The sequence below is a fragment of the Chiloscyllium plagiosum genome, unplaced genomic scaffold, assembly GCF_037043375.1.
Source record: "Chiloscyllium plagiosum isolate Xiang-an unplaced genomic scaffold, Cpla_swu_hap1 HiC_scaffold_25, whole genome shotgun sequence".
Taxonomy (NCBI): Eukaryota; Metazoa; Chordata; class Chondrichthyes; order Orectolobiformes; family Hemiscylliidae; genus Chiloscyllium; species Chiloscyllium plagiosum.
The window spans coordinates 2496752-2511009 of NW_028270163.1; the positions used below are offsets into that span (position 1 = coordinate 2496752).

Here is a 14258-nt window from a genome sequence, read left to right on the forward strand (position 1 = left end):
CTGTGTCGGAGCGGTGCAGAGTTCCGCGCATGTGTCAGAGCGGTGCAGGGTCTGGCGCCTGTGCCAGAGCGTTGCTGGGTTCAACGCCTATGTCGGGGTGGTGCAGGGTCCGGCACCTGTGTCGGGGCGGTGCAGGGTCCGGCGCCTGTGTCGGGGCGGTGCAGGGTCCGGCGCCTGTGTCGGGGCGGTGCAGGGTCCGGCGCCTGTGTCCGGGCGGTGCAGGGTCCGGCGCCTGTGTCGGGGCGGTGCAGGGTCCGGCGTCTGTGTCGGGGCGGTGCAGGGTCCGGCGTCTGTGTCGGGGTGGTGCAGGGTCTGGCGCCTGTGTCGGGGCGGTGCAGGGCTGCGCGCTTGTGTCGGGGCGGTGCAGGGCTGCGCGCTTGTGTCGGGGCGGTGCAGGGCTGCGCGCTTGTGTCGGGGCGGTGCAGGGTCCGGCGTCTGTGTCGGGGCGGTGCAGGGTCCGGCGTCTGTGTCGGGGTGGTGCAGGGCTCCGCGCTTGTGTCGGGGCGGTGCAGGGCTGCGCGCTTGTGTCGGGGCGGTGCAGGGCTCCGCGCTTGTGTCGGGGCGGTGCAGGGCTGCGCGCTTGTGTCGGGGCGGTGCAGGGCTGCGCGCTTGTGTCGGGGCGGTGCAGGGCTGCGCGCTTGTGTCGGGGCGGTGCAGGGCTCCGCGCTTGTGTCGGGGCGGTGCAGGGCTCCGCGCTTGTGTCGGGGCGGTGCAGGGCTGCGCGCTTGTGTCGGGGCGGTGCAGGGCTGCGCGCTTGTGTCGGGGCGGTGCAGGGCTCCGCGCTTGTGTCGGGGCGGTGCAGGGCTCCGCGCTTGTGTCGGGGCGGTGCAGGGCTGCGCGCTTGTGTCGGGGCGGTGCAGGGTCCGGCACGTGTGTTGCGGCGGTGCAGTGTTCCTCGCCTGTGTCGGGCCGGTGCAGGGTTCCGCGCCTATGTCGGAGTGGTGCAGTGTTTGGCGCCTGTGTCGGGGCGGTGCCGGGTGCCGCGCCTGTGTCGGGGCGGTGCCGGGTGCCGCGCCTGTGTCGGGGCGGTGCCGGGTGCCGCGCCTGTGTCGGGGCGGTGCCGGGTGCCGCGCCTGTGTCGGGGCGGTGCAGGGTTCCGCGCCTGTGTCGGGGCGGTGCAGGGTTCCGCGCCTGTGTCGGGGCGGTGCAGGGTTCCGCGCCTGTGTCGGGGCGGTGCAGGGTTCCGGCGCCTGTGTCGGGGCGGTGCGGGGTCCGGCGCATGTGTCGGTGCGGTGCAGGGTTCCGCGCCTGTGTCGGAGCGGTGCAGGGTCCGGCGCCTGTCGTCGGGGCGGTGCGGGGTCCGGCGCCTGTGTCGGGGCTGTGCAGGGTTCGCCGCCTGTGATGGGCGGTGCGGGGTCCGGCGCCTGTGTCGGGGCTGTGCAGGGTTCGCCGCCTGTGATGGGCGGTGCGGGGTCCGGCGCCTGTGTCGGGGCGGTGCATGGTCCGGCACCTATGTCGGGGCGGTGCAGGGTTCAACGTCTGTGTCGGGGCGTTGCAGAGTTCCACGCCTGTGTCGGCGGCTGGACAGGGCCTGGTGCCTGTGTCGGGGCGGTGCAGGGTCCGGCGCCTGTGTCGGGGCGGTGCGGGGTCGGGCGCCTGTGTCGGGGCGGTGCAGGGTCCGGCGCCTGCCGTCGGGGCGGTGCGGGGTCCGGCGCATGTGTCGGGGCTGTGCAGGGTTCGCCGCCTGTGATGGGCGGTGCGGGGTCCGGCGCCTGTGTCGGGGCGGTGCAGGGTTCCGCGCCTGTTTCAGGGCGGTGCAGGGTTCCGCGCCTGTGTCTGAGCGGTGCAGGGTTCAACGTCTGTGTCGGGGCGTTGCAGAGTTCCGCGTCTGTGTCGGCGGCTGTACAGGGCCTGGTGCCTGTGTCGGGGCGGTGCAGGGTTCCGCGCCTGTGTCGGGGCGGTGCCGGGTTAAACACCTGTGTCGGGGCGGTGCCGTGTTCAACGCCTGTGTCTGAGCAGTGCAGAGTTAAACACCTGTCCCGGGGTGTTGCAGGGCTCGGCGCCTGTGTCAGGGCGGTGCTGGGTTAAACACCTGTGTCGGGGCGGTGCAGGGTTCCGCGCCTGTGTCGGGGCGGTGCAGGGTTCCGCGCCTGTGTCGGGGCGGTGCAGGGTTCCGCGCCTGTGTCGGGGCGGTGCAGGGTTCCGCGCCTGTGTCGGGGCGGTGCAGGGTTCCGCGCCTGTGTCGGGGCGGTGCAGGGTTCCGGCGCCTGTGTCGGGGCGGTGCGGGGTCCGGCGCCTGTGTCGGGGCTGTGCAGGGTTCGCCGCCTGTGACGGGCGGTGCGGGGTCCGGCGCCTGTGTCGGGGCGGTGCATGGTCCGGCACCTATGTCGGGGCGGTGCAGGGTTCAACGTCTGTGTCGGCGGCTGGACAGGGCCTGGTGCCTGTGTCGGGGCGGTGCAGAGTTCCACGCCTGTGTCGGCGGCTGGACAGGGCCTGGTGCCTGTGTCGGGGCGGTGCAGGGTCCGGCGCCTGTGTCGGGGCGGTGCGGGGTCCGGCGCCTGTGTCGGGGCGGTGCAGGGTCCGGCGCCTGCCGTCGGGGCGGTGCGGGGTCCGGCGCCTGTGTCGGGGCTGTGCAGGGTTCGCCGCCTGTGATGGGCGGTGCGGGGTTCCGCGCCTGTGTCGGGGCGGTGCAGGGTTCCGCGCCTGTTTCGGGGCGGTGTAGGGTTCCGCGCCTGTGTCTGAGCGGTGCAGGGTTCAACGTCTGTGTCGGGGCGGTTCCGGGTTAAACACCTGTGTCGGGGCGGTGCCGTGTTCAACGCCTGTGTCTGAGCAGTGCAGAGTTAAACACCTGTCCCGGGGTGTTGCAGGGCTCGGCGCCTGTGTCGGGGCGGTTCCGGGTTAAACACCTGTGTCGGGGCGGTGCAGGGCTCAGTGCCTCTGTCAGGGCAGTGCAGGGTTCGGCGCCTGTGTCTGAGCGGTGCAGGGTTAAACGCCTGTGTCGGGGCGGTGCAGGGTTCCGCGCCTGTGTCTGAGCAGTGCAGAGTTAAACACCTGTCCCGGGGTGTTGCAGGGCTCGGCGCCTGTGTCTGAGCGGTGCTGGGTTCAACGCCTGTCTCGGGGCAGTGGTGGGTTCCGCGCTTGTGTCGGGGTGGTGTACGGCTCAGCGCCTGTGTCGGGGCGGTGCAGAGTTCCGCGCCTGTGTCGGGGCGGTGCAGGGTTCCGCGCCTGTGTCGGGGCGGTGCGTGGTCCGGCGCCTGTGTCGGGGCGGTGCATGTTCCGGCGCCTGCCTCAGGGGCGGTGCAGGGTCCGGCGCCTGTGTCGGGGCGGTGCGGGGTCCGGCGCCTGTGTCAGGGCGGTGCGGGGTCCGGCGCCTGCCTCAGGGGCGGTGCAGGGTCCGGCGCCTGTGTCGGGGCGGTGCATAGTCCGGCGCCTGTGTCGGGGCGGTGCGGGGTCCGGCGCCTGTGTCGGGGCGGTGCATGGTCCGGCGCCTGTGTCGGGGCGGTGCGGGGTCCGGCGCCTGTGTCAGGGCGGTGCAGGGTCCGGCGCCTGTGTCGGGGCGATGTGGGTCCGGCGCCTGTGTCGGGGCGGTGCATGTTCCGGCGCCTGTGTCGGGGCGGTGCGGGGTCCGGCGCCTGTGTCGGGGCGGTGCGGGGTCCGGCGCCTGTGTCAGGGCGGTGCGGGGTCCGGCGCCTGCCTCAGGGGCGGTGCAGGGTCCGGCGCCTGTGTCGGGGCGGTGCAGGGTCCGGCGCCTGTGTCGGGGCGGTGCGGGGTCCGGCGCCTGTGTCGGGGCGGTGCGGGGTCCGGCGCCTGTGTCGGGGCGATGTGGGTCCGGCGCCTGTGTCGGGGCGGTGCATGTTCCGGCGCCTGCCTCAGGGGCGGTGCAGGGTCCGGCGCCTGTGTCGGGGCGGTGCGGGGTCCGGCGCCTGTGTCAGGGCGGTGCAGGGTCCGGCGCCTGTGTCGGGGCGGTGCAGGGTTCCATTCCTGTGTCGGGGCGGTGCAGGGTCCGGCGCCTGTGTCGGGGCGGTGCAGGGTCCGGCGCCTGTGTCGGGGCGATGTGGGGTCCGGCGCCTGTGTCGGGGCGGTGCATGTTCCGGCGCCTGTGTCAGGGCGGTGCAGGGTTCCATTCCTGTGTCGGGGCGGTGCGGGGTCCGGCGCCTGTGACGGGGCGGTGCAGGGTTCCGCGCCTGTGTCTGAGCAGTGCAGAGTTAAACACCTGTCCCGGGGTGTTGCAGGGCTCGGCGCCTGTGTCTGAGCGGTGCTGGGTTCAACGCCTGTCTCGGGGCAGTGGTGGGTTCCGCGCTTGTGTCGGGGTGGTGTACGGCTCAGCGCCTGTGTCGGGGCGGTGCAGGGTCAGGCGCCTGTGTCGGGGCGGTGCAGAGTTCCGCGCCTGTGTCGGGGCGGTGCAGGGTTCCGCGCCTGTGTCGGGGCGGTGCAGGGTTCCGCGCCTGTGTCGCGGCGGTGCGGGGTCCGGCGCCTGTGTCGGGGCGGTGCATGTTCCGGCGACTGCCTCAGGGGCGGTGCAGGGTCCGGCGCCTGTGTCGGGGCGGTGCGGGGTCCGGCGCCTGTGTCAGGGCGGTGCAGGGTCCGGCGCCTGCCTGAGGGGCGGTGCAGGGTCCGGCGCCTGTGTCGGGGCGATGTGGGGTCCGGCGCCTGTGTCGGGGCGGTGCGGGGTCCGGCGCCTGTGTCAGGGCGGTGCAGGGTCCGGCGCCTGCCTCAGGGGCGATGTGGGGTCCGGCGCCTGTGTCGGGGCGGTGCGGGGTCCGGCGCCTGTGTCAGGGCGGTGCAGGGTCCGGCGCCTGCCTCAGGGGCGATGTGGGGTCCGGCGCCTGTGTCGGGGCGATGTGGGGTCCGGCGCCTGTGTCGGGGCGATGTGGGGTCCGGCGCCTGTGTCGGGGCGGTGCATGTTCCGGCGCCTGTGTCAGGGCGGTGCAGGGTTCCACTCCTGTGTCGGTGCGGTGCGGGGTCCGGCGCCTGTGACGGGGCGGTGCAGGGTTCCGCGCCTGTGTCGGGGCGGTGCAGGGTTCCGCGCCTGTGTCGGGGCGGTGCAGGGTTCCGCGCCTGTGTCCGGGCGGTGCATGGTCCGGCGCCTATGTCGGGGCGGCGGAGAGTTCAGCGCCTGTGTCAGGGCGGTGCAGGGTTCCGCGCCTGTGTCGGGGCAGTGCATGTTCCGGCGCCTGTGTCGGGGCGGTGGAGAGTTCAGCGCCTGTGTCGGGGCGGTGCATGGTCCGGCGCCTATGTCGGGGCGGTGGAGAGTTCAGCGCCTGTGTCGGGGCAGTACAGGATCCGGTGCCTGTGTCGGGGCGGTGCAGGGTTCCGCGCCTGTGTCGGGGCGGTGCAGGGTTCCGCGCCTGTGTCGGGGCGGTGCAGGGTTCCGCGCCTGTGTCGGGGCGGTGCAGGGTTCCGCGCCTGTGTCGGGGCGGTGCAGGGTTCCGCGCCTGTGTCGGGGCGGTGCAGGGTTCCGCGCCTGTGTCGGGGCGGTGCAGGGTTCCGCGCCTGTGTCGGGGCGGTGCAGGGTTCCGCGCCTGTGTCGGGGCGGTGCAGGGTTCCGCGCCTGTGTCGGGGCGGTGCAGGGTTCCGCGCCTGTGTCGGGGCGGTGCAGGGTTCCGCGCCTGTGTCGGGGCGGTGCAGGGTTCCGCGCCTGTGTCGGGGCGGTGCAGGGTTCCGCGCCTGTGTCGGGGCGGTGCAGGGTTCCGCGCCTGTGTCGGGGCGGTGCAGGGTTCCGCGCCTGTGTCGGGGCGGTGCAGGGTTCCGCGCCTGTGTCGGGGCGGTGCAGGGTTCCGCGCCTGTGTCGGGGCGGTGCAGGGTTCCGCGCCTGTGTCGGGGCGGTGCAGGGTTCCGCGCCTGTGTCGGGGCGGTGCAGGGTTCCGCGCCTGTGTCGGGGCGGTGCAGGGTTCCGCGCCTGTGTCGGGGCGGTGCAGGGTTCCGCGCCTGTGTCGGGGCGGTGCAGGGTTCCGCGCCTGTGTCGGGGCGGTGCAGGGTTCCGCGCCTGTGTCGGGGCGGTGCAGGGTTCCGCGCCTGTGTCGGGGCGGTGCAGGGTTCCGCGCCTGTGTCGGGGCGGTGCAGGGTTCCGCGCCTGTGTCGGGGCGGTGCAGGGTTCCGCGCCTGTGTCGGGGCGGTGCAGGGTTCCGCGCCTGTGTCGGGGCGGTGCAGGGTTCCGCGCCTGTGTCGGGGCGGTGCAGGGTTCCGCGCCTGTGTCGGGGCGGTGCAGGGTTCCGCGCCTGTGTCGGGGCGGTGCAGGGTTCCGCGCCTGTGTCGGGGCGGTGCAGGGTTCCGCGCCTGTGTCGGGGCGGTGCAGGGTTCCGCGCCTGTGTCGGGGCGGTGCAGGGTTCCGCGCCTGTGTCGGGGCGGTGCAGGGTTCCGCGCCTGTGTCGGGGCGGTGCAGGGTTCCGCGCCTGTGTCGGGGCGGTGCAGGGTTCCGCGCCTGTGTCGGGGCGGTGCAGGGTTCCGCGCCTGTGTCGGGGCGGTGCAGGGTTCCGCGCCTGTGTCGGGGCGGTGCAGGGTTCCGCGCCTGTGTCGGGGCGGTGCAGGGTTCCGCGCCTGTGTCGGGGCGGTGCAGGGTTCCGCGCCTGTGTCGGGGCGGTGCAGGGTTCCGCGCCTGTGTCGGGGCGGTGCAGGGTTCCGCGCCTGTGTCGGGGCGGTGCAGGGTTCCGCGCCTGTGTCGGGGCGGTGCAGGGTTCCGCGCCTGTGTCGGGGCGGTGCAGGGTTCCGCGCCTGTGTCGGGGCGGTGCAGGGTTCCGCGCCTGTGTCGGGGCGGTGCAGGGTTCCGCGCCTGTGTCGGGGCGGTGCAGGGTTCCGCGCCTGTGTCGGGGCGGTGCAGGGTTCCGCGCCTGTGTCGGGGCGGTGCAGGGTTCCGCGCCTGTGTCGGGGCGGTGCAGGGTTCCGCGCCTGTGTCGGGGCGGTGCAGGGTTCCGCGCCTGTGTCGGGGCGGTGCAGGGTTCCGCGCCTGTGTCGGGGCGGTGCAGGGTTCCGCGCCTGTGTCGGGGCGGTGCAGGGTTCCGCGCCTGTGTCGGGGCGGTGCAGGGTTCCGCGCCTGTGTCGGGGCGGTGCAGGGTTCCGCGCCTGTGTCGGGGCGGTGCAGGGTTCCGCGCCTGTGTCGGGGCGGTGCAGGGTTCCGCGCCTGTGTCGGGGCGGTGCAGGGTTCCGCGCCTGTGTCGGGGCGGTGCAGGGTTCCGCGCCTGTGTCGGGGCGGTGCAGGGTTCCGCGCCTGTGTCGGGGCGGTGCAGGGTTCCGCGCCTGTGTCGGGGCGGTGCAGGGTTCCGCGCCTGTGTCGGGGCGGTGCAGGGTTCCGCGCCTGTGTCGGGGCGGTGCAGGGTTCCGCGCCTGTGTCGGGGCGGTGCAGGGTTCCGCGCCTGTGTCGGGGCGGTGCAGGGTTCCGCGCCTGTGTCGGGGCGGTGCAGGGTTCCGCGCCTGTGTCGGGGCGGTGCAGGGTTCCGCGCCTGTGTCGGGGCGGTGCAGGGTTCCGCGCCTGTGTCGGGGCGGTGCAGGGTTCCGCGCCTGTGTCGGGGCGGTGCAGGGTTCCGCGCCTGTGTCGGGGCGGTGCAGGGTTCCGCGCCTGTGTCGGGGCGGTGCAGGGTTCCGCGCCTGTGTCGGGGCGGTGCAGGGTTCCGCGCCTGTGTCGGGGCGGTGCAGGGTTCCGCGCCTGTGTCGGGGCGGTGCAGGGTTCCGCGCCTGTGTCGGGGCGGTGCAGGGTTCCGCGCCTGTGTCGGGGCGGTGCAGGGTTCCGCGCCTGTGTCGGGGCGGTGCAGGGTTCCGCGCCTGTGTCGGGGCGGTGCAGGGTTCCGCGCCTGTGTCGGGGCGGTGCAGGGTTCCGCGCCTGTGTCGGGGCGGTGCAGGGGTCCGCGCCTGTGTCGGGGCGGTGCAGGGGTCCGCGCCTGTGTCGGGGCGGTGCAGGGGTCCGGCGCCTGTGTCGGGGCGGTGCGGGTTCCGCGCCTGTGTCGGGGCGGTGCGGGGTCCGGCGCCTGTGTCGCGGCGGTGCAGGGTTCCGCGCCTGTGTCGCGGCGGTGCGGGGTCCGGCGCCTGTGTCGGGGCGGTGCATGTTCCGGCGACTGCCTCAGGGGCGGTGCGGGGTCCGGCGCCTGTGTCGCGGCGGTGCGGGGTCCGGCGCCTGTGTCGGGGCGGTGCATGTTCCGGCGACTGCCTCAGGGGCGGTGCGGGGTCCGGCGCCTGTGTCGGGGCGGTGCAGGGTTCCGGCGACTGCCTCAGGGGCGGTGCGGGGTCCGGCGCCTGTGTCGGGGCGGTGCGGGGTCCGGCGCCTGTGTCAGGGCGGTGCAGGGTCCGGCGCCTGCCTGAGGGGCGGTGCAGGGTCCGGCGCCTGTGTCGGGGCGGTGCGGGGTCCGGCGCCTGTGTCGGGGCGGTGCGGGGTCCGGCGCCTGTGTCGGGGCGGTGCGGGGTCCGGCGCCTGTGTCAGGGCGGTGCATGTTCCGGCGCCTGCCTCAGGGGCGGTGCAGGGTCCGGCGCCTGTGTCGGGGCGGTGCGGGGTCCGGCGCCTGCCTCAGGGGCGATGCGGGGTCCGGCGCCTGTGTCGGGGCGATGTGGGGTCCGGCGCCTGTGTCAGGGCGGTGCAGGGTTCCACTCCTGTGTCAGGGCGGTGCAGGGTTCCGCGCCTGTGTCGGGGCAGTGCATGTTCCGGCGCCTGTGTCGGGGCGGTGCAGAGTTCCGCGCCTGTGTCCGGGCGGTGCAGCGTCCGGCGCCTGTGTCGGGGCGGTGGAGAGTTCAGCGCCTGTGTCGGGGTGGTGCAGGGTTCCGCGCCTGTGTCGGGACAGTGCATGTTCCGGCGCCTGTGTCGGGGCGGTGCAGGGTTCGCCGCCTGTAATGGGCGGTGCGGGGTCCGGCGCCTGTGTCGGGGCGGTGCATGGTCCGGCGCCTATGTCGGGGCGGTGGAGAGTTCAGCGCCTGTGTCGGGACAGTCCAGGATCCGGTGCCTGTGTCGGGGCGGTGCAGGGTTCCGCGCCTGTGTCGGGGCGGTGCAGGGTTCCGCGCCTGTGTCGGGGCGGTGCAGGGTTCCGCGCCTGTGTCGGGGCGGTGCAGGGTTCCGCGCCTGTGTCGGGGCGGTGCAGGGTTCCGCGCCTGTGTCGGGGCGGTGCAGGGTTCCGCGCCTGTGTCGGGGCGGTGCAGGGTTCCGCGCCTGTGTCGGGGCGGTGCAGGGTTCCGCGCCTGTGTCGGGGCGGTGCAGGGTTCCGCGCCTGTGTCGGGGCGGTGCAGGGTTCCGCGCCTGTGTCGGGGCGGTGCAGGGTTCCGCGCCTGTGTCGGGGCGGTGCAGGGTTCCGCGCCTGTGTCGGGGCGGTGCAGGGTTCCGCGCCTGTGTCGGGGCGGTGCAGGGTTCCGCGCCTGTGTCGGGGCGGTGCAGGGTTCCGCGCCTGTGTCGGGGCGGTGCAGGGTTCCGCGCCTGTGTCGGGGCGGTGCAGGGTTCCGCGCCTGTGTCGGGGCGGTGCAGGGTTCCGCGCCTGTGTCGGGGCGGTGCAGGGTTCCGCGCCTGTGTCGGGGCGGTGCAGGGTTCCGCGCCTGTGTCGGGGCGGTGCAGGGTTCCGCGCCTGTGTCGGGGCGGTGCAGGTTCCGCGCCTGTGTCGGGGCGGTGCAGGTTCCGCGCCTGTGTCGGGGCGGTGCAGGGGTCCGCGCCTGTGTCGGGGCGGTGCAGGGGTCCGCGCCTGTGTCGGGGCGGTGCAGGGGTCCGCGCCTGTGTCGGGGCGGTGCAGGGGTCCGCGCCTGTGTCGGGGCGGTGCAGGGGTCCGCGCCTGTGTCGGGGCGGTGCAGGGGTCCGCGCCTGTGTCGGGGCGGTGCAGGGGTCCGCGCCTGTGTCGGGGCGGTGCAGGGGTCCGCGCCTGTGTCGGGGCGGTGCAGGGGTCCGCGCCTGTGTCGGGGCGGTGCAGGGGTCCGCGCCTGTGTCGGGGCGGTGCAGGGGTCCGCGCCTGTGTCGGGGCGGTGCAGGGGTCCGCGCCTGTGTCGGGGCGGTGCAGGGGTCCGCGCCTGTGTCGGGGCGGTGCAGGGGTCCGCGCCTGTGTCGGGGCGGTGCAGGGGTCCGCGCCTGTGTCGGGGCGGTGCAGGGGTCCGCGCCTGTGTCGGGGCGGTGCAGGGGTCCGCGCCTGTGTCGGGGCGGTGCAGGGGTCCGCGCCTGTGTCGGGGCGGTGCAGGGGTCCGCGCCTGTGTCGGGGCGGTGCAGGGGTCCGCGCCTGTGTCGGGGCGGTGCAGGGGTCCGCGCCTGTGTCGGGGCGGTGCAGGGGTCCGCGCCTGTGTCGGGGCGGTGCAGGGGTCCGCGCCTGTGTCGGGGCGGTGCAGGGGTCCGCGCCTGTGTCGGGGCGGTGCAGGGGTCCGCGCCTGTGTCGGGGCGGTGCAGGGGTCCGCGCCTGTGTCGGGGCGGTGCAGGGGTCCGCGCCTGTGTCGGGGCGGTGCAGGGGTCCGCGCCTGTGTCGGGGCGGTGCAGGGGTCCGCGCCTGTGTCGGGGCGGTGCAGGGGTCCGCGCCTGTGTCGGGGCGGTGCAGGGGTCCGCGCCTGTGTCGGGGCGGTGCAGGGGTCCGCGCCTGTGTCGGGGCGGTGCAGGGGTCCGCGCCTGTGTCGGGGCGGTGCAGGGGTCCGCGCCTGTGTCGGGGCGGTGCAGGGGTCCGCGCCTGTGTCGGGGCGGTGCAGGGGTCCGCGCCTGTGTCGGGGCGGTGCAGGGGTCCGCGCCTGTGTCGGGGCGGTGCAGGGGTCCGCGCCTGTGTCGGGGCGGTGCAGGGGTCCGCGCCTGTGTCGGGGCGGTGCAGGGGTCCGCGCCTGTGTCGGGGCGGTGCAGGGGTCCGCGCCTGTGTCGGGGCGGTGCAGGGGTCCGCGCCTGTGTCGGGGCGGTGCAGGGGTCCGCGCCTGTGTCGGGGCGGTGCAGGGGTCCGCGCCTGTGTCGGGGCGGTGCAGGGGTCAATACCTGTGTCGGGGGCTGTACAGGGTTCAATACCTGTGTCGGGGGCTGTACAGGGTTCAATACCTGTGTCGGGGGCTGTACAGGGTTCAACGCCTGTGTCGGGGTGGTGCAGGGTTCCGCGCCTGTGTCGGGGTGGTGCAGGGTTCAACGCCTGTGTCTGAGCAGTGCTGGGTTCCACACTGGTGTACGGCTCAGCGTCTGTGTCGGGCCGATGCAGGGTTCCATGCCTGTGTCGGGACGGTGCAGGGCTCAGCGCCTGTGTCTGGGGTGGTACAGGGTCCGGCGCCTGTGTCTGAGCGGTGCAGGGTTCAATACCTGTGTCGTAGCGGTGCAGGCTTCAACGCCTGTGTCAGGGCGGTTCCGGGTTCCGCGCCTGTGTCGGGGGCTGTCTTGCGTCCAGGGCCTGTGTCGGAGCAGTGCAGGGTCTGGTGCCTGTGTCGGGGCGGTGCAGGGTCCAGCGTCTGTGTCGTTGCGGTGCAGGGTCCGGCGCTTGTGTCTGGGGTGGTACAGGGTTCGGCGCCTGTGTCGGGGCGGTGCAGGGTTAAGCGCCTGTGTCAGAGCGGTGCAGGGTCCGGCGCCTGTGTCAGAGCGGTGCAGGGTTCCGCGCCTGTGTCGGAGCGGTGCAGGATCTGGCGCCTGTGTCAGAGCAGTGCAGGTTTCGGCTCCTGTATCTGAGCGGTGCAGCGTGTAACGCCTGTGTCGGGGCGGTGCAGGGTCCGGCGTCTGTGTCGGGGCGGTGAGGGCTCCGCGCTTGTGTCGGGGTGGTGCAGGGTCCGGCGCTTGTGTCTGGGGTGGTACAGGGTCCGGCGCCTGTGTTGTGACGGTGCAGGGTTCCGCGCCTGTGTAGGGGCGGTGCAAGATCCGGCACCTGCGTCAGGGGCGGTGCAGGGTCTGGCGCCTGTGTCGAGGCGGTACAGGGTCTGCCGCCTGTGTCGGGGCGGTGCGAGGTCCGGCGCCTGTGTCAGGGCGGTGCGAGGTCCGGCGCCTGTATCAGGGCGGTGCGGGGTCCGGCGCCTGTGTCAGGGCGGTGCAGGGTCAGGTGCCTGTGTCGGGGCGGTGCATGGTCCGGTGCCTGTGTCGGGGCGGTGCAGGGTTCCACGCCTGTGTCGGGGCGGTGCAGGGTCCGGCACCTGAGTCAGGACGGTGAAGGGTCCGGTGCCTGTATCGGGGCGGTGCAGGGTTGTGCGCCTGTGTCGAGGCATTGCAGGGTTCTGCGCCAGTGTTGCGGCGGTGCAGGGTCGGGCGCCTGTATCTTAGCGGTGCAGGGCTCAACGCCTTTGTCAGGGTGGTGCAGGGTTCCGCACCTGTGTCGGAGCGGTGGAGTGTTCAGTGCCAGTGTCGGGGCGGTGAAGGGTTGTGCGCCTGTGTCGGGGCGGTGCAGGGTCCGGTTCCAGTGACGGGGCGGTGAAGGGTTGTGCGCCTGTGTCGGGGCGGTGCAGGGTCCGGTTCCAGTGCCGGGGCGGTGCATGGTCCGACGCCTGTGTCGGGGCGGTGCAGGGTCCGGCGCCTGTGTCGGGGGCAGTACAGGGTCCGGTGCCTGTGTCCGGGCAGTGCAGGGATCGGCGCCTCTGTCAGAGTGGTGCAGGGTCCGGCGCCTGTGCCATGGCGATGCAGGGTCCGGCGCCTGTATCGGGGCGGTGCAGGGTCCGGCACCTGTGTCGGAGTGGTACAGGGTTCTGCGCCTGTGATGGGCGTTGCAGGGTCGTGCGCCTGTATCGGGGCGGTACAGGGTCCGGCGCCTGTGTCGGGGCGGTGCAGAGCTTGGCGCCTGTGTCGGACCTGTACAGGGTCCGGTGCCTGTGTCGGGCCTGTACAGGGTCCGGTGCCTGTGTCAGGACGGTGCAGTGTTCGGCGCCTGTGTTGTAGTTGGTGCAGGGTCCGGCGCCGGTGTTGGAGTTGGTGCAGAGTCCGGCGTCAGGGTCGGTGCAGGGTCCGGCGCCTGTGTCGGGGCGGTGCAGGGTCCGGCGCCTGTGTCGGGGTCAGTGCAGGGTCCGGCGCTTGTGTCGGGGCGGTGCGAGGTCCGGCGCCTGTGTCAGGGGCGGTGCAGGGTCTGGCGCCTGTGTTGGGGTCGGTGCAGGGTCCGGCGCCAGTGTCGGGGCGGTGCAGGGCTCAGCGCCTGTATCAGGGTGGTACAGGGTTCCGCGCCTGTGTCGGAGCAGTGGAGTGTTCAGCGCACGTGTTGCGGCGGTGCAGGGTCCGGCGTCTGTGTCGGGGCAGTTTTGGGTCCGGCGCCTGTGTCAGGGCGGTGCAAGGTCCGGCGCCTGTGTCGGGGCAGTGAAGGGTCCGATACCTGTGTCGGGGTGGTGCAGAGTCCGGCGCCTGTGTTGGGGCGGTGCAGGGTTGTGCGCTTGTGTCAGGGTGTTGCAGGGTCCGGTTCCAGTGCCGGGGCGGTGCAGGGTCCGCTGCCTGTGTCCGGGCGGTGCAGGGTCCGCTGCCTGTGTCCGGGCGGTGCAGGGTCGGGCGCCTGTGTCCGGGCGGTGCAGTGTCCGACGCCTGTGTCCGGGCAATGCAGTGTCCGACGCCTGTGTCCGGGCAATGCAGTGTCCGACGCCTGTGTCCGGGCGGTGCAGTGTCCGACGCCTGTGTCGGGGCGGTGCAGGGTCCGGCGCCTGTGTCGGGGCAGTGCAGGGTCCGGCGCCTGTGTCGGGACGGTGCAGGGTCCGGCACCTGTGTCCGGGCGGTGCAGGGTCCGGCACCTGTGTCCGGGCGGTGCAGGGTCCGGCGCCTGTGTCCGGGCGGTGCAGGGTCCGGCGCCTGTGTCCGGGCGGTGCAGGGTCCGGCGCCTGTGTCGGGGCGGTGCAGGATCCGGCGCCTGTGTCGGGGCGGTGCAGGGTCCGGCGCCTGTGTCGGGGCGGTGCAGGGTCCGGCGCCTGTGTCGGGGCGGTGCAGGGTCCGGCGCCTGTGTCGGGGCGGTGCAGGGTCCGGCGCCTGTGTCGGGGCGGTGCAGGGTCCGGCGCCTGTGTCGGGGCGGTGCAGGGTCCGGCGCCTGTGTCGGGGCGGTGCAGGGTCCGGCGCCTGTGTCGGGGCGGTGCAGGGTCCGGCGCCTGTGTCGGGGCGGTGCAGGGTCCGGCGCCTGTGTCGGGGCGGTGCAGGGTCCGGCGCCTGTGTCGGGGCGGTGCAGGGTCCGGCGCCTGTGTCGGGGCGGTGCAGGGTCCGGCGCCTGTGTCGGGGCGGTGCAGGGTCCGGCGCCTGTGTCGGGGCGGTGCAGGGTCCGGCGCCTGTGTCGGGGCGGTGCAGGGTCCGGCGCCTGTGTCGGGGCGGTGCAGGGTCCGGCGCCTGTGTCAGGGCGATGCAGGGTTGAATGCCTGTGTCGGGGTGATACAGGGTTAGGCGCCTGTGTCAGGGCGATGCAGGGTTCTATATCTATGTAAGTCAGGTATGGTGTTCTGAACCTCTGCCAGGGAATTACAACGTATTTGAGCTGTCTCAG

At 74.2% G+C, this 14258-nt stretch overlaps 1 protein-coding gene across 2 annotated transcripts in view; it reads left to right on the plus strand.

Annotated features, from left to right (window-relative positions):
- Positions 1–14258, plus strand: part of sap30bp (SAP30 binding protein) — a 105028-nt gene that overhangs the window by 41380 nt on the left and 49390 nt on the right. The window lies entirely within an intron of this gene.